At 44.5% G+C, this 15,858-nt stretch overlaps 1 non-coding gene across 1 annotated transcript; it reads right to left on the reverse strand.

Moving 5' to 3' along the window:
• Positions 1-11,974: 11,974 nt before the first annotated feature.
• TRNAV-AAC (transfer RNA valine (anticodon AAC)) lies at positions 11,975-12,047 on the reverse strand. The gene has a single exon. It is a non-coding gene; the product is annotated as a tRNA-Val (tRNA).
• Between the last annotated feature and the right edge of the window lie 3,811 nt (positions 12,048-15,858).

Raw genomic sequence — 15,858 nt, forward strand, 5'->3', positions numbered from 1 at the left:
TCCAGTGTGCTCTCTGCACTGTCAATTTAAACGAACAGCTGTTGGTGTAACATCGCTTCGATATAAGTCGAATGCTTTCGATCGATTGATGAAATCAAGTCGAAACAAAGGGAACAATTTTGAATTATCGACGAATGCGTGAATATGCCTGAGAACCGGATGTTCATGTGCTAATGTGCTATTCAAAGCAAAAAGAGGAAGTGAAAATGGTAATGGTATGTATGTTGGGTATGTTAGGTATTCAGCCCGAAGGCTGGTTTGATCCTCTGCAGCTCCGCCAACAGCTGTATAAATAGCCTAGGCGTCACTGAAGAGGCGTACTAGGGAATGAAGATCAAGGGACGAAATGTACCGAAGCATGAGGAGAAATAAGACTCAAAAGAGCAAGATTTGAAGGACATGCGACTATGATGGACATGGAGAGAATGAGTAGAAGAGTATGGGAGATAATGGGTAGTACGAGAGGAAAGACAGGAACTAAATATTTGTCGAACTCCGGAAGGACAGGACTGAGATGGAGATCAAATTGGAGGCGACAGACAACTGGATAAATAAACTATTATTATTATTATTATTATTATTATTGTTACGGAGATATCCGTGGTAGGTAGAGGTGAAAGAAGGTGCGGGTGTGAATGGGTTTCAAGCTACGAATTTAACGTGCAATGTAAAATTAATTTAAAATTTAACTAGGTTATATTTTCTTTTCAAAAACAAGAGATAACAATCATAACAGGTACAGAGTAGCAAAAATGTAGGTACAATATTACTGGATTCGGGCTCAGTGCCCTTACTTCATAACTCTTGGGCCATCAGCCCCGCCTTACTCCAAAAATTTTTAGCCAAGGGGCAGAAAGCCCCATTCATGCCCAGGAGCACTGGCTCCAAACATTACACATAAAGCCTGCACGAGGCATACAGAAACAAATTTCAAAGGGCGATCCGCTCTCAAAATTGTAAGCCTATCACAAGGCCACACCAAACTCTACCTTCAAGCTGTCCTCTAAGGACGTATTCACAGGGGTAAAATACCCAACCTACTGAGGTCTATTACATGAAAAGAAGGTTGATTACATGACCTCTAAAATAACAATTTGAGAGGAGGCGAACTTGCACTCCTAATACACTTTGTTTTTAAAACCTAATCTGGCTCTGGGCCACTAACGCAAGGGCTAATCCCATACTACAGAGGTGACTTAGAGAAGAACACTTTACATTACATAAACGAAGAATAGTTTGAGAAAATAAGTTCACCTCAAAACAAATGTGAGTGGGAGCTCGAGAGGGTAGCACTCTCTATCCCAATATGTAGCTTTACAAGAAAAAGATGAAAAGAGTAATTACATTTTAGGAAAAGGTTACATGATGGAAATGCTTCGAACCCGCCGCGAGTGTTAAACTGCCTACCTAGCAAGAAAAGAAGTATTTAATAGGCCATTACCTGGTGTTGAACGGCTGAAGAAGAAAGAGGCGCTTCCCGCCTCCTGCTATGTACTTAATACACTGAAAGATGGAACAGAAGTGGCCCGGAGACCCTAAAATCAGCAGTTTATATACTCTCGCGGAAGTTTCTAGGCGTTAGGGGAATGAAAACACCCGCCCACAATGTTTTTATTGGATAGGACCCCGCAATCGATTCAAGTTGGGGGAAGATACATCTGATTGGATAGAAATTAATTTAAGAAATTCGGGATTGGCTACATGCAAAACAAGGGGAAAGAGAGGGGTATACAGCCAACTTAAACAATAACAGAAAGAAATTTAGCAAAGAACAAACATTTGAAATAAAAATTTCTTCAACAAAATAGTTCTTTGACTCCGCACTAGGTTGCACTATTGTTGATCTTCAGTAGTGTCCTCTAGAAGAGAAAGTTCACACTTCTTACTTCAAGCTAAACAAAAACACATCAAAAGTGACACAGTTCAAAAACTCAAAATTTTCCACGTGGTGACATCTTCTGAGAAAGTAGAGAATTAATAGAATAGATAAAGTTCAACCTTCCTCCAGAAGAGGAGTTTCAACTGGCGCAACTTTTAAATAAACGGTGTAGAGGTGTACCGCCCGGTACAGACCTCCCCCCCCAAAAGTTCCTCCAGGGGTGACACATGAAATCAGTTTGAAACAAAGTCCAAGTAATGATGTTGATACGAAGATAGATAGCAGAAGCATTTACAAGATTTCTTAATTCAGTTTCAAAATATTGTTGTTGCAGGTGAATGAAAGTCTTTATGTTTGTAGAATTTGAATTTCTGAAGATAAACTTTTAATACTTAAAGGTGAAGAAAAATTTTGCAATGTCCACCAAATATTGTTGTTGAATTCCCAAGTGTAGTTATTGCTTATGGTGACTGTCAATGTAGTTGATGTAGATTGAGTCGGATGGCCAGACCGGCCGTTGCAGCTTGCGTCCAACGGAGGCCGCTCGGACCCCTCAAGTACCCTGAGATACCGCTCGCCCGCACTATGAGGGGAGCAGAGGTGTTGAAGTACGCCGCGCCCGCGGTGAACAGATACAGGCTGCGGGCATGTAGCAGGTCGTGCGCCGCACATCAGCCTTGGCCGGGAGGAGAGCTCCGGCTCGCCGTTCACATGTCGTCCTCGCTGGAGAGGAGGGGGCCCATCCCCCTCCCCAGTCGCTGCACGGCGCTGCGCGGCTGCGGGGGCGCTGAAACATTAAAGCTAGGCGGCAGAATTGTGTTGGACTATCATCTTCTTTGAGGGTACAGGCTTGTGGAGAGGTTGAGGGGCCAGCGGCGTGTAGATATCCATGGCATTTACTATTATGAAGCCACAGTGTAAGGTGGAGCAGGAGACGGGAGCGTGGTAATGGCCGTGGCAAGAATAGGATGGCAGTTTAACGGGTCGGGGCAGGTTTTACACAAGGCTTACATCTAAAACCAAAATATTACAGAAGGGGCAGAATGCCTTAAAAGTGAAACTCAAAAAAAAATATAACCTTCATATCCTTTCAAAATAATATGGAGCAAGTTAACACAGAAATTACACCGGTTTCACCTGGGACAGGTGAACTCTAAATATCCTCTCGGTGGCTGGATTACTTAGCAATAAGGTAACCGGCGTAAGAAAATCGAGAATGATACAAGGCCCATGAAATCTGGGGGCAAGCTTGCCCGCGGGAACAAAATTTTTGACCATAACCTGGTCACCTACCTTCAAAGTGGTGGGTCTCCGTCCACGATCATACCTTTCCCTAACCTTTTCATGAGACACTTTAAGATTGGCTTTAGCCTTCTTCCAAAGATCTTTAATGTTATCCGGATCTATTGTCTCGGGTAGAATGTCATTCAAAGACCAGAGGTTAGAGAGCGGCGAGTTGGGAACAAACTTGAACATCAAAGAAGCTGGAGTAAATTTGTGTGATTCATGGACCGCCGAATTCAAAGCAAAAGCTAACCAATGCAGGGACGTGTCCCACCTAGAATGATCTTCATGATGATAGGCAATAAGTGCGGACCTGAGATTACGGTTAACCCGTTCAGCCAGAGATGGTTGAGGGTAATAAGCGGAAGTAGTTACATGAGAGATGGACAAGTCAAAACAGAATTTACGAAATAAATTAGATGTAAAAGCCTTAGCATTATCAGATACAATGTATTGGCACGGACCAAAAGAAGCGAAAATAGAATTTAAGCAAGTAATGGTTGACTGAGCGGTAGCCAGCTTAGTCGGAAATAACCAGGAAAATCTTGTAAAACCATCTACACACACAAAGATGAACTTGTTGGCATTACCCTTTGACTGGGGGAAGGGTCCCACATAATCAATATACAGGCGTTCCATGGGGCGCGACGCTTGATGAGAAGACAAAAGGCCTACTTTAGTGGACATGGTGGGTTTACTGATCAAACAAGATTTACAAGCTTTTACAAGTTCCCGAATTTCACCGTCCATACCTTTCCATATGAACATTTCACGAATCTTTTCACGAGTTTTAAAGATTCCAAGATGCCCCCCCAATGGGGTCTCATGATAGTATTTGAAGATCATAGGTACAAGAACCGCTGGAACAACAACTTTCATCAACTTATCATGCCTCGAAGGGCAACATAAAACACCATTCCTCAGAACATAAGGGACGACATGTTCCCCAGAAGAAAGGGTTTCCATTATCGGAGCCAGCGTAGGATCTTCACGTTGGTATTTCTCAATATCCCTAAAAAGCATGGGAGCATCTGTTAAGATGGCATTAACACCAGATAGTATGGACTCAGAAGGTGATGAACTGTCGACCGGTTCGTGGGTCTCTACGTCGTTATGAAACATACGGCTGAGTCCATCAGCAACAACATTTTCGGTACCTCTGATATGTCTAACATCAAACTGGAAGGCGGAAATACGAATAGCCCAGCGGGCTATACGACCAGTACGACGCGGCCTACCTAAGACCCAGCTTAAGGCTTGATTATCTGTCTCCAGGTCGAATTTAACGTGTTCCAGATAGAGACGGAACTTTTCTAAGGCAAATAAGACTGCCAAACCTTCGAGCTCATAGATGGAATACTTGGCTTCTTGAGCCGACAATGTCCTAGACGCATAGGCGATGGGTCGCCTCCCTAGTTCAGTCTCTTGAAGAAGGACTGCAGCTACAGCTGACGACGACGCATCCGTTTGGACGATGAATTTCTTCGAGAAATCAGGCATAGCAAGTACAGGGGCATTACAGAGAGCTAATTTAAGATCTTCGAAAGCGGCTTGTTGAGAAGGTCCCCACTCGAATTTGATGCCTTTCCTACGAAGAAGGTTTAAGGGCGCCGCTCTATTAGCGAAGTTAGGAATAAACTTCCTGAAGAAATTCACCATACCAATGAATCTAGCGATACCTTTGATGTCCTTAGGAGGTTTAAAATCACGGATGGCCTGTGTTCTAGAATGATCGACAGCTACCCCATCGGGTGACACAATATGCCCTAGGAATGACATAGAGGGCTTAGCAAAGGCAACCTTGGACAACTTGACAGTTAACCCAGCCTTACGAAGGCGATTCAGAACTTCTCGCAGATGATCTAGATGTTCTTCAAAAGTCTCGGAAAATACGACGACATCATCCAAGTAGTGATATAAGTACTCAAATTTGATGTCGGAAAAGACCCTATCTAGTAGCCTAGTAAGCACAGCTGCCCCCGTGGGGAGCCCGAAAGGCACGCGGTTGTATTCGTATAAGTTCCAGTCCGTGGCAAACGCTGTAAGATGTTTAGACTCTTCGGCAAGGGGAATTTGATTATAGGCCTGATTCAAGTCCAAGATGGTGAAGAACTTGGCCTTACGAAACCATGAAAAGCAAGAATGAAGGTCGGGAAGGGGCACAGATTGCAACACCACCTTCCGATTGAGAGCCCTGTAATCAATGACAGGCCTGAAGCCTCCTTGGGGTTTCGGGACTAGAAAAATAGGCGAAGAATACGCTGACTTAGAGGGCCTAATAATACCATCCTTCAACATCTGATCGATGATTTCTTTCAGAGCCTTCATTTTAGGTGGAGATAGCCTATACGGTGGAAAACGGACAGGAATCGAATCCGTGACCTCAATTTTGTATTCAATAAGGTCAGTAACACCAAGAGTATCAGAGAACACCTCGGGAAACGACTGACACAGTTTCCGAATACTATCAGCCTGCTCCTCAGGTAGATGTCTAAGGTCTAACAACATCTCATCCTGGGTAGGCGAAATAGATGAACATGATACAGAATTACACTTTAACAAGGGAATTCTACAATTGGACGCAAATTTGAATGTGCACGACCTACTCTGGAGATCGAGCACAAGACCAGTGTGAGAAATGAAGTCCGCTCCCAATATGATGGGGCAAGACAAACGCTTGGCCACAAACAATTTGATCTTCCATGTAAATTTAAAAACCCGAATTTTGACATGTAAGGAACCTAGAATTTCTAATGGAGATGAATTAGCCGAAACATATTTAACAGGAGATGAGTCATAGTCAGGGAGTTTACAAACAGATTTCAATTTAGAATACCAATCAGCCGAAATAATGGAACAAACACTGCCTGAATCTAAGAGAGCTGTTATAGGCTCGTTATTTAACTCAATCTTAAGAAAAGGAACAGGTGCGGGGGTATCCGCCGCAATCCTAAGACACTCTTTAGGGCATTCAAAAGATGAATTTGAAGGCTGGTCGTTCTCTGCATTTATAACCTGTTTACTAGGGGCTAAGTCTCGGGAAGATGGATTAGTCGGCTCAGCCGACGCCACTAGTCACTTTTTATTATTGGCATAGCTGGAATTTGCACCAGAAGTTGAGCAGGAGGGGGTGCTATTTGAGTTTGGGCAATTCTTGGCGATATGTGAGAAGGCCCCACACTTAAAACAGCCTTGTGATGACCCTGCTCCATTCCTTGTCCCACTTGACTTGATCAGAGGACACTTATTCCGCAGATGGTCAGGCGACCCGCACGCATAACATTTACGGGGATTGACTGGTCGGCGAGGTGGAGGCCGAGTGTTACTAAAGGAAGGCGGGGGTTCTTTCGCGACACGCAAAGAATCGGCGTACCTAACTCCTTCCGCAGAGACGGCTAATGCTTCCAGTTCAGAGAAGGTTTGCGGGCACGCCGCGAAACACAAATATGACCTGTAGGGTGGTGAAATCCCTTCGATAATAGCTTGCACGATCTGATCCTCAGGGAAGTGGAGAGCAAACACCCTAGTATAAAACTTAATATCTTGGATGAAGTCTGCCAGGTTTTCATCCAAGCGCTGTACCCGATAATAGTATTTCTGAATAAGAGATGACCTCGCGCGGGCAGGAATAAAATTTGCAAGCAGATGTGCATGGAAATCTTCGATAGATGACTGTTCAGCTATGGCTCTTACTATTTTATCTGAGAGAACCCCAATAGCATAAGGATAGATAATTTGCAAAATTTGACATGGGGAAAGAGAAAACACAAGGGCATGATCCTGAAATTCCACTAGAAATCTTAAAAATGAAATTACATCACTGGTGGTGTTGACGGAAAACTTAGAGATACCTCTAAGCAACATTGCCAATGGATGAGGCAAGCTACTGAACCCAGGTGACATAGTCGTTAAAGGTTTCAATGGCAAAGAAGTTAATTCGGAGCGGATGTTACCCAATGACGCACGGCGTTCAGATTCGTTGTTCGATGGGGCAGAGATAGTTTGAGCAGCAACGGTTATCCTATTGACTTCTCCCTGAGGAGGCTCTTCCTCGTTACCTACATTCACCGTGGCGGGTTGATCAGTTTTGGGAGGAACTTCGCCGGTTAGCAATTGAGTGACCTTATTAGACAATTCAGAAATAGTTTCAAGGAGCGTATTAGCGTCCTTCCTCTGAACGTCATTCACCTTTAGAGACAACAGATCATTAACTCTATTTGCAAAGTGATACAGCCTGCCTTGCACACGCTTAATTTGATTAGGAGACGGATCGTTTTCATCAAAAAAGCTGACTACAGATGCTAGCCCAGTAATATTCTCGACGATCGTGGAAAGAGAGTCATCAATTTCTTTCTCTCCCAAATTGGGGATGGAAATGGGCAAATCAAGGGACTCTCTAAGCTTGTTGGTGTCGATTGCAACCGTGCCTCCAGATTGCACATTTCTGATAGTTAACTCGTATATCAACTCCTCTTTGCGCAAATAGTTAAGGAGGAGAACATCGCGAGGGCCGGACATGATGACAGAACAATTTAAAAAAAAACTCAAAAAATTCCAGCAACTGAGAAAATTGTTAGAGTTCGAATTAAAGCAATGTTTAGCCGTCAAAAGGGGCTAAATTGAGACCCATTCAACCACGCTCTGCTACCACTTGTTACGGAGATATCCGTGGTAGGTAGAGGTGAAAGAAGGTGCGGGTGTGAATGGGTTTCAAGCTACGAATTTAACGTGCAATGTAAAATTAATTTAAAATTTAACTAGGTTATATTTTCTTTTCAAAAACAAGAGATAACAATCATAACAGGTACAGAGTAGCAAAAATGTAGGTACAATATTACTGGATTCGGGCTCAGTGCCCTTACTTCATAACTCTTGGGCCATCAGCCCCGCCTTACTCCAAAAATTTTTAGCCAAGGGGCAGAAAGCCCCATTCATGCCCAGGAGCACTGGCTCCAAACATTACACATAAAGCCTGCACGAGGCATACAGAAACAAATTTCAAAGGGCGATCCGCTCTCAAAATTGTAAGCCTATCACAAGGCCACACCAAACTCTACCTTCAAGCTGTCCTCTAAGGACGTATTCACAGGGGTAAAATACCCAACCTACTGAGGTCTATTACATGAAAAGAAGGTTGATTACATGACCTCTAAAATAACAATTTGAGAGGAGGCGAACTTGCACTCCTAATACACTTTGTTTTTAAAACCTAATCTGGCTCTGGGCCACTAACGCAAGGGCTAATCCCATACTACAGAGGTGACTTAGAGAAGAACACTTTACATTACATAAACGAAGAATAGTTTGAGAAAATAAGTTCACCTCAAAACAAATGTGAGTGGGAGCTCGAGAGGGTAGCACTCTCTATCCCAATATGTAGCTTTACAAGAAAAAGATGAAAAGAGTAATTACATTTTAGGAAAAGGTTACATGATGGAAATGCTTCGAACCCGCCGCGAGTGTTAAACTGCCTACCTAGCAAGAAAAGAAGTATTTAATAGGCCATTACCTGGTGTTGAACGGCTGAAGAAGAAAGAGGCGCTTCCCGCCTCCTGCTATGTACTTAATACACTGAAAGATGGAACAGAAGTGGCCCGGAGACCCTAAAATCAGCAGTTTATATACTCTCGCGGAAGTTTCTAGGCGTTAGGGGAATGAAAACACCCGCCCACAATGTTTTTATTGGATAGGACCCCGCAATCGATTCAAGTTGGGGGAAGATACATCTGATTGGATAGAAATTAATTTAAGAAATTCGGGATTGGCTACATGCAAAACAAGGGGAAAGAGAGGGGTATACAGCCAACTTAAACAATAACAGAAAGAAATTTAGCAAAGAACAAACATTTGAAATAAAAATTTCTTCAACAAAATAGTTCTTTGACTCCGCACTAGGTTGCACTATTGTTGATCTTCAGTAGTGTCCTCTAGAAGAGAAAGTTCACACTTCTTACTTCAAGCTAAACAAAAACACATCAAAAGTGACACAGTTCAAAAACTCAAAATTTTCCACGTGGTGACATCTTCTGAGAAAGTAGAGAATTAATAGAATAGATAAAGTTCAACCTTCCTCCAGAAGAGGAGTTTCAACTGGCGCAACTTTTAAATAAACGGTGTAGAGGTGTACCGCCCGGTACAATTATTATTATTATTATTATTATTATTATTTAATCCGTTTACCCTCCAGGGTTGGTTTTCCCTCGGACTCAGCGAGAGATCCCACCTCTACCGCCTCAAGGGCAGTGTTCTGGAGCGTGAGACATTTGGTCGGGGGATACAACTGGAGATAACGACCAGTACCTCTCCCAGGCAGCCTCATCTGCTATGCTGATGAGGGGCCTCGTAGGGGATGGGAAGATTGGAAAGGTAGACAAGGAAGAGGGAAGGAAGCGGCCGTGGCCATAAGTTGGGTACCATCCCGGCATTTGCCTGGAGAATAAGTGGGAAACCACGGAGAACCACTTCGAGGATGGCAGAGGCGGAAATCGAACCCCCTCTATTCAGTTGACCTCCGGAGGCTGAGTGGATAACGTTCCAGTCCTCGTACCTCTTTTCAAATTTTGTGGCAGAGCCGGGAACCGAACGCGGGTCCCCGGAGGTGGCAGCTAAACCACTACTCCACAGAAGCGGACGAAATAAATATACACCAGCCAATATGCCAGAGTTCAATGACAGAGAAAGATACAGGAACAGGATCAGAAGCGGATGCTGAAAATGTCAGCTGAAGAACGGAAGAGAGACAATGAAGAGGTTCCGAGAGGAGAAGAAGAAAACCCAGACCATGGCAAATCCGCCCGTGTTCCTACAGAGACCGTGCGAAAGAAAAAGAATAATGACTACTATCAGACCAGAAATAAGTTTTGGAGAGGATGTAATAAAAACAGATTGTGCTTCATGTGTGATGAATTGATCCTCTTAATCATTATTTCCACCGAATGGCCTTTATAGATCATTTACTTTCGATATTTCCGGCCTTGGAAGTGACCTTGAGCCAGACTTTGATTATGATATAAGACAGCTACATTGTTGATAGTGCTCGTATATCAGCAGTCCTTGGTACTAATCCACTACCAGCTATTAAACTGATAATCTGTGCATCTGTCTTTAAGCCAACGCGATTACAGTGTAGGAGGCATTATTAGAGCTTCGGTGGATGCAGTTTTCTAACAGATAGTTTTTTTTTCAATACTGCAATTAAATCGGCCGAAGTCAGTTTCCACTACATTTCAGGAGAGAGAAACATGACATTATCGGAACAGAACATAACAAAAACATTATAGTAATCTCCTATTTTACTCAGGTTATATTTGTGTTAGTGGAACGTCATTCTTAATTTAATAAACATTTTTGAGAATCAATTTTGAAAAAGCGACTTAATGCCTTTCAGTTCAGTGGTCAATTTAATATGGCATAAAATAATCCATAATGAAACTTGCACAAGATATTTTGCCTAAACTAGTATTTGTAACATAAAATGCACCTAAATCCTGTACAGATCTAATCTAGAACACCACTCAGGACAAGGGACGTTAAGGTCTCCCTTTCATTTGCCTTAGTTAGTGTGATTACCTGCCACTCCCGGAGGTCCGGCTTCGATTCCCGGCACTGCCACGAAATTTGAAAAGTGGTACGAGTGCTGGAACGAGGTCCACTCAGCCTCGGGAGGTCAACTGAGTAGAGGTGGGTTCGATTCCCACCTCAGCCATCCTGGAATTGGTTTTCCGTGGTTTCCCACTTCTCCTCCAGGCAAATGCCGGAATGGTACCTAACTTAACACCACCGCCGCTTCCTTCCCTCTTCCTTGTCTATCCCTTCCAATCTTCCAATCCCCCTGCAAGGCCCCTGTTCAGCATAGCAGTTGAGGCCGCCTGGGTGAGGTACTGGTCATCCTCCCCAGTTGTATCCTCCGACCCAGACTCTGAAGCTCCAGGACACTGCCCTTGAGGCGGTGGATGTGGGATCCCTCGCTGAGTGATAAGGAAAAACCGGCCCTGGAGGGTAAACAGATAAAGAAGAAGAAAACGAAGAAGACAAGGCTAGGATTGGGTGTGGTGGTGATGGTGGTGATGGTGGTGGTGATTATTGTTTTAAGAGGAAGTACAACTGGGCAACCATCCTCTATTAACACCAATCAGAAGAAAATATGCAGGGAGTCCGAGACTTCGAAAAATGAAGGTATCGGCCAAAAAATATAAGAGCCACGAAGAGCGTGAAAATTAAAGACTCCCTCGGCCAAGACACCTGTCGAAAAAAGAACAAGAGTTGACAAGGAAGGTCGGACAGGATAAATGAAAACAAGCAGCCTGGCACAACTGAGTGGAAGCAATTCCAGGACTTAGCTACGGGACCCCTTTAAGTCGCCTCTTACGATAGGCACGCGATACTGTGGATGTTATTCTACGGCCACAGGTGGGGGGGGGCTACGAGTGGTAAGGAAGCAACCACTGTCTTAATTAAGGTACAGTCCCAGCATTTGTATCGTGTGAATTTGGGAAATCGTCCAGGGCTGTCGACGGCGGGCTTGGAACACACCATCTCCTTTTAGCAGGGAATCAATAAGTTCTCCGCGGTGGGGAATCGATTTTCGATCTCCCAAGTGACAGCGGGGATACTGATAACTATACTACTGAGGATATGAACGATCAGCTTTCTCTGAACTCACTTCAGCAACATTCCCACCACCACGAGCGATGTTCATTTGTTGAACTTCGGTAGCAACAGCCCTAAGTGAAGTGAAAGTAAAGGTTCGGAAAGGCCTTACTTAACTGTGCTCTAACATTTACCACATAATGTACAAGGTAAAAATATTCATGTTTCCGCCCGGGATCGAACCGGGGACCTTCCGCGTGTTAGGCGGATGTGATAACCACTACACCACGGAAACACATGCCTGTAAGTAATACATTCAGAGAACTAGAACAGCCTTGCGGCTACTCTGCTTCAGAAAAAATGTAAGGACACGGGAAGCAACCCTGCTTTACGTCTGATCTTAGCAGTGGCGTGCGGTGAACACAGTCATTACCCCAGCGGCAAAAATGACTTTTAAATATAAGGAATGGTAGCCGCACTCTCGTCCGCCTCTATGGTGTAGTGATTAGTGTGATTAGCTGCCACCCCCAGTGTCCAGTATTCGGGAGATAGTAGGTTCGAACCCCACTGTCGGCAGCCCTGAAAATGGTTTTCCGTGGTTTCCCATTTTCACACCAGGCAAATGCTGGGGCTGTACCTTAATTAAGGCCACGGCTGCTTCTTTTCCACTCCTAGCCCTTTCCTGCCCCATCGTCGCCATAAGATCTATCTGTGTCGGTGAGGCCCGGGTCCGATTCCCGGCTCTGCCACGAAATTTGAAAAGTGGTACGAAGGCTGGAACGGGGTCCACTCAGCCTCGGAAGGTCAACTGAGTAGAGGTGGGTTCGATTCCCACCTCAGCCATAATGGAAGTGGTTTTCCGTGGTTTCCCACTTCTCCTCCGGGAAAATGCCGGAATAGTACCTAAATTAAGGTCACGGCCGCTTCCTTCCCACTTCCTTGTCTATCCATTCCAATCTTCCCATCCCCCTCGCAAGGCCCCTGTTCTGCATAGCAGGTGAGGCCGCCTAGGCGGGGTACTGGTCTTCCTCCCCGATTGTATCCCCCGACCCCTCGCCGAGTCCGAGGGAAAAACCGACCCTAAGGGTAAACAGATTAAGAAGAAGAAGATGTTCATGGCAGTGACGACACCATCATAACTTAATGTATAGCAGATTTTAGACAATGTTCGTGATAGTACAGTACAGTCATGGTTTTCACAAAAGTACATTGGGACTAACTACAGTATTTGTTTTTAACTTCAAAAGCCTAACCTTAAGCTTAACTGAATCAGCAAAATGTAACTGATTTTTTACCGTTACCGAAGTTTTATATTTTCACTCACTCACTCACTGAATTGTACGTGCTTCAACGACAAACGAGGGAAAATATTCGTCACGTCGTATAACATACGTTACATTAATGAAGAATGGCACAAAACTCACGGAAACTTCACCTATAATCCAAGAGGAACACTAAAATATTTCACTATATACCACCATCACAGACAACCAAATACAAAATCATTTTACTTCATGCTTAGTTCTGCGTTCATGCTGGGCAACCTAAATACTTTTCTGCCGCTATCGGAACACATACTCTACTCGTGCCATCAATGGATTGCTCGAGAAAACTTTATACATGCCGAAATCCAAGAATAAAATATAATCTTCTTCGTAAACCGGCTCATTTTTTTTAGCAAGACGATGTGCAAGTGGCTCTACTGTTAACATGTTGTTCTTTTTCTTGTGTGGCGCTGAACACTTCGAAAGTCTGGTATTAAAACTAACATACCTTTCCCAGGCTAGCTGGCCTGTCGCCGTAAATTGCTGTCTGGGGAGGGCCCGCAGCCCGACCCCGCTCCCAGGACAAGGAAGCTTCACGTGAATGCGCGAACCAAGCGACTTAAATTTCGCTGGGGTAGCTCTCTTTCGCGTCGGCGAGGAAACCCAGCTCGCTGGAGAAGCTGAACTGTGGTAAAGCGAGCGGATTGTCGAAACAGCTGTACTTGGCTTGGCTTAAATATTCGCAGTTTTTAAGCTGTATAAAACACGTTATGCCGCCTCTGTGGTGTAGTGGTTAGCGTGATTAGCTGCCACCCCCGGAGGTCCGGGTTCGATTCCCGGCTCTGCCACGAAATTTGAAAAGTGGTACGAGGGCTGGAACGGGGTCCACTCAGCCTCGGGAGGTCAACTGAGTAGAGGTGGGTTCGATTCCCTCCTCAGCCATCCTGGAAGTGGTTTTCCGTGGTTTCCCACTTCTCCTCTAGACGAATGCCGGGATGGTACCTAACTTAAGGCCACGGCCGCTTCCTTCCCTATTCCTTGCCTATCCCTTCCAATCGTCCCATCCCTCCACAAGGCCCCTGTTCAGCATAGCAGGTGAGGCCGCCTGGGCGAGGTACTGGTCATACTCCCCAGTTGTATCCCCCGACCAAGAGTCTGAAGCTCCAGAACACTGCCCTTGAGGCGGTAGAGGTGGGATACCTCGCTAAGTCCGAGGGAAAAACCGAACCTGGAGGGTAAACAGATGATGATGATGATGATGATGACAAAACACGTTATAAGGAATAATAAAATGTAAATACAAAGGTATTGACCCCAGCAGGGCTGGGGTAGATGGGATTCATTGCACGCCTCTGGATCATAGAAAATAGAATTAAGAACGATAAGCCCACATACATGGCATTCGATAATGTTGATTGGACAAAGTTATTTGAAATTCCGAAAGTGATGGGGATCAGACACAGAGAAAGAAAAATTATTTATCACAATCTGTACAAAAGTCAGTACAGTATACAGTGATAGGAATCAAGGTTATGAAAAAGAAGCAGCAATCCTTAAAGGAGGCAAGGCTAAAGTTCGTGTCCCAACCTATTCCCTTTCAATATATAAATAGAACAGGCAGTAAAGGAAATCAAAGATGAATTTGGGAAGGAAATTAAAGGAGAGGAAATCAAAACTCGCGAGATTTGCCGATGATATTGTAATCTATCTGGGTCTGCAGAAGATCTGGATAAATTGTTGAATGGTATGGACACAGTCTTGGAAAAGAAGTACAATGATAATGAAAACCACAACCTGTTTTCCAGTCAAGGACCGGGTCAGGGTATGAATTGTGCCGGCTGCCGAAGCCTATCGCACTCCTCTGGGTCAATGATTAATGACTGACAGATGAAATGAAATGATAGTGGAGAGTATTGTAGGATTGAAAGATGACAGGGATAACCGGAGTTCGCAGAGGACAACCTGTCCCGCCTCCGCTTTGTCCAGCACAAATCTCACATGGAGTGACCGGTATTTGAACAACGGTATCCAGCAGTGAGGTGCCGGTGCTCTGCCGCCTGAGCCACGGAGAGAAGTAGTACAAGATGAAAATAAATCCTCCTCTGTGGTGTTGTAGTTAGCGTGATTAGCTGCCACCCCCGGGTTCGATTCTCGGCTCTGCCAAAAAATTTCAAAAGTGGTACGAGGGCTAGAAGGGGTCCACTCAGCTTCGGGAAGTCAACTGAGTGAAGGTGGGTTCGACTCCCACCTCAGCCATCCTCGAAGTGGTTTTCCGTGGTTGCCCACTTCTCCTCCAGGCAAATGCCGCGATGGTATCCAACTTAAGGCCACGGCCGCTTCCTTCCCTCTTCCTTGTCTAGCCCTTCCAACCCCAGTTGTATCCCCGACCCAATGTCTCACGCTCCAGGACACTGCCCTTGAGGCAGATAAAGAGAGGAAGAACAAAAGTAATGGAGTGCAGACGAACGAAGTCTACATTAGGAAATGAAGATGATGAATATTGTTACTCGAGTAGCAGAAGTAAGAATGACATAAAATGAGGATTAGTGTAAGCAAGGAAGAGAAGTGTGTCCACTTCGAACATTGATGTAAAAATTAGAAAGATGTTTTTGAAGGCGCATGGCATTGTATCGAAGTGAAAATGGACGATAACTAGCTTTTGAAATATGGTGTTACAGAAGAATGATGAGGGTGACATGGATAGATCGAATCACGAATGAACAGATACTGAATCGAATTTCTGTGAGAAGATCGATTTGGCTAAATTTGACCAAAGAAGCTATTTGCTTTACGTCGCACCGACACAGATAGGTCGTATGGCGACGATCGGGCAGGAAAGGC

Source organism: Anabrus simplex, chromosome 8 (genome assembly GCF_040414725.1).
Source record: "Anabrus simplex isolate iqAnaSimp1 chromosome 8, ASM4041472v1, whole genome shotgun sequence".
In the NCBI taxonomy this organism is placed as follows: Eukaryota; Metazoa; Arthropoda; class Insecta; order Orthoptera; family Tettigoniidae; genus Anabrus; species Anabrus simplex.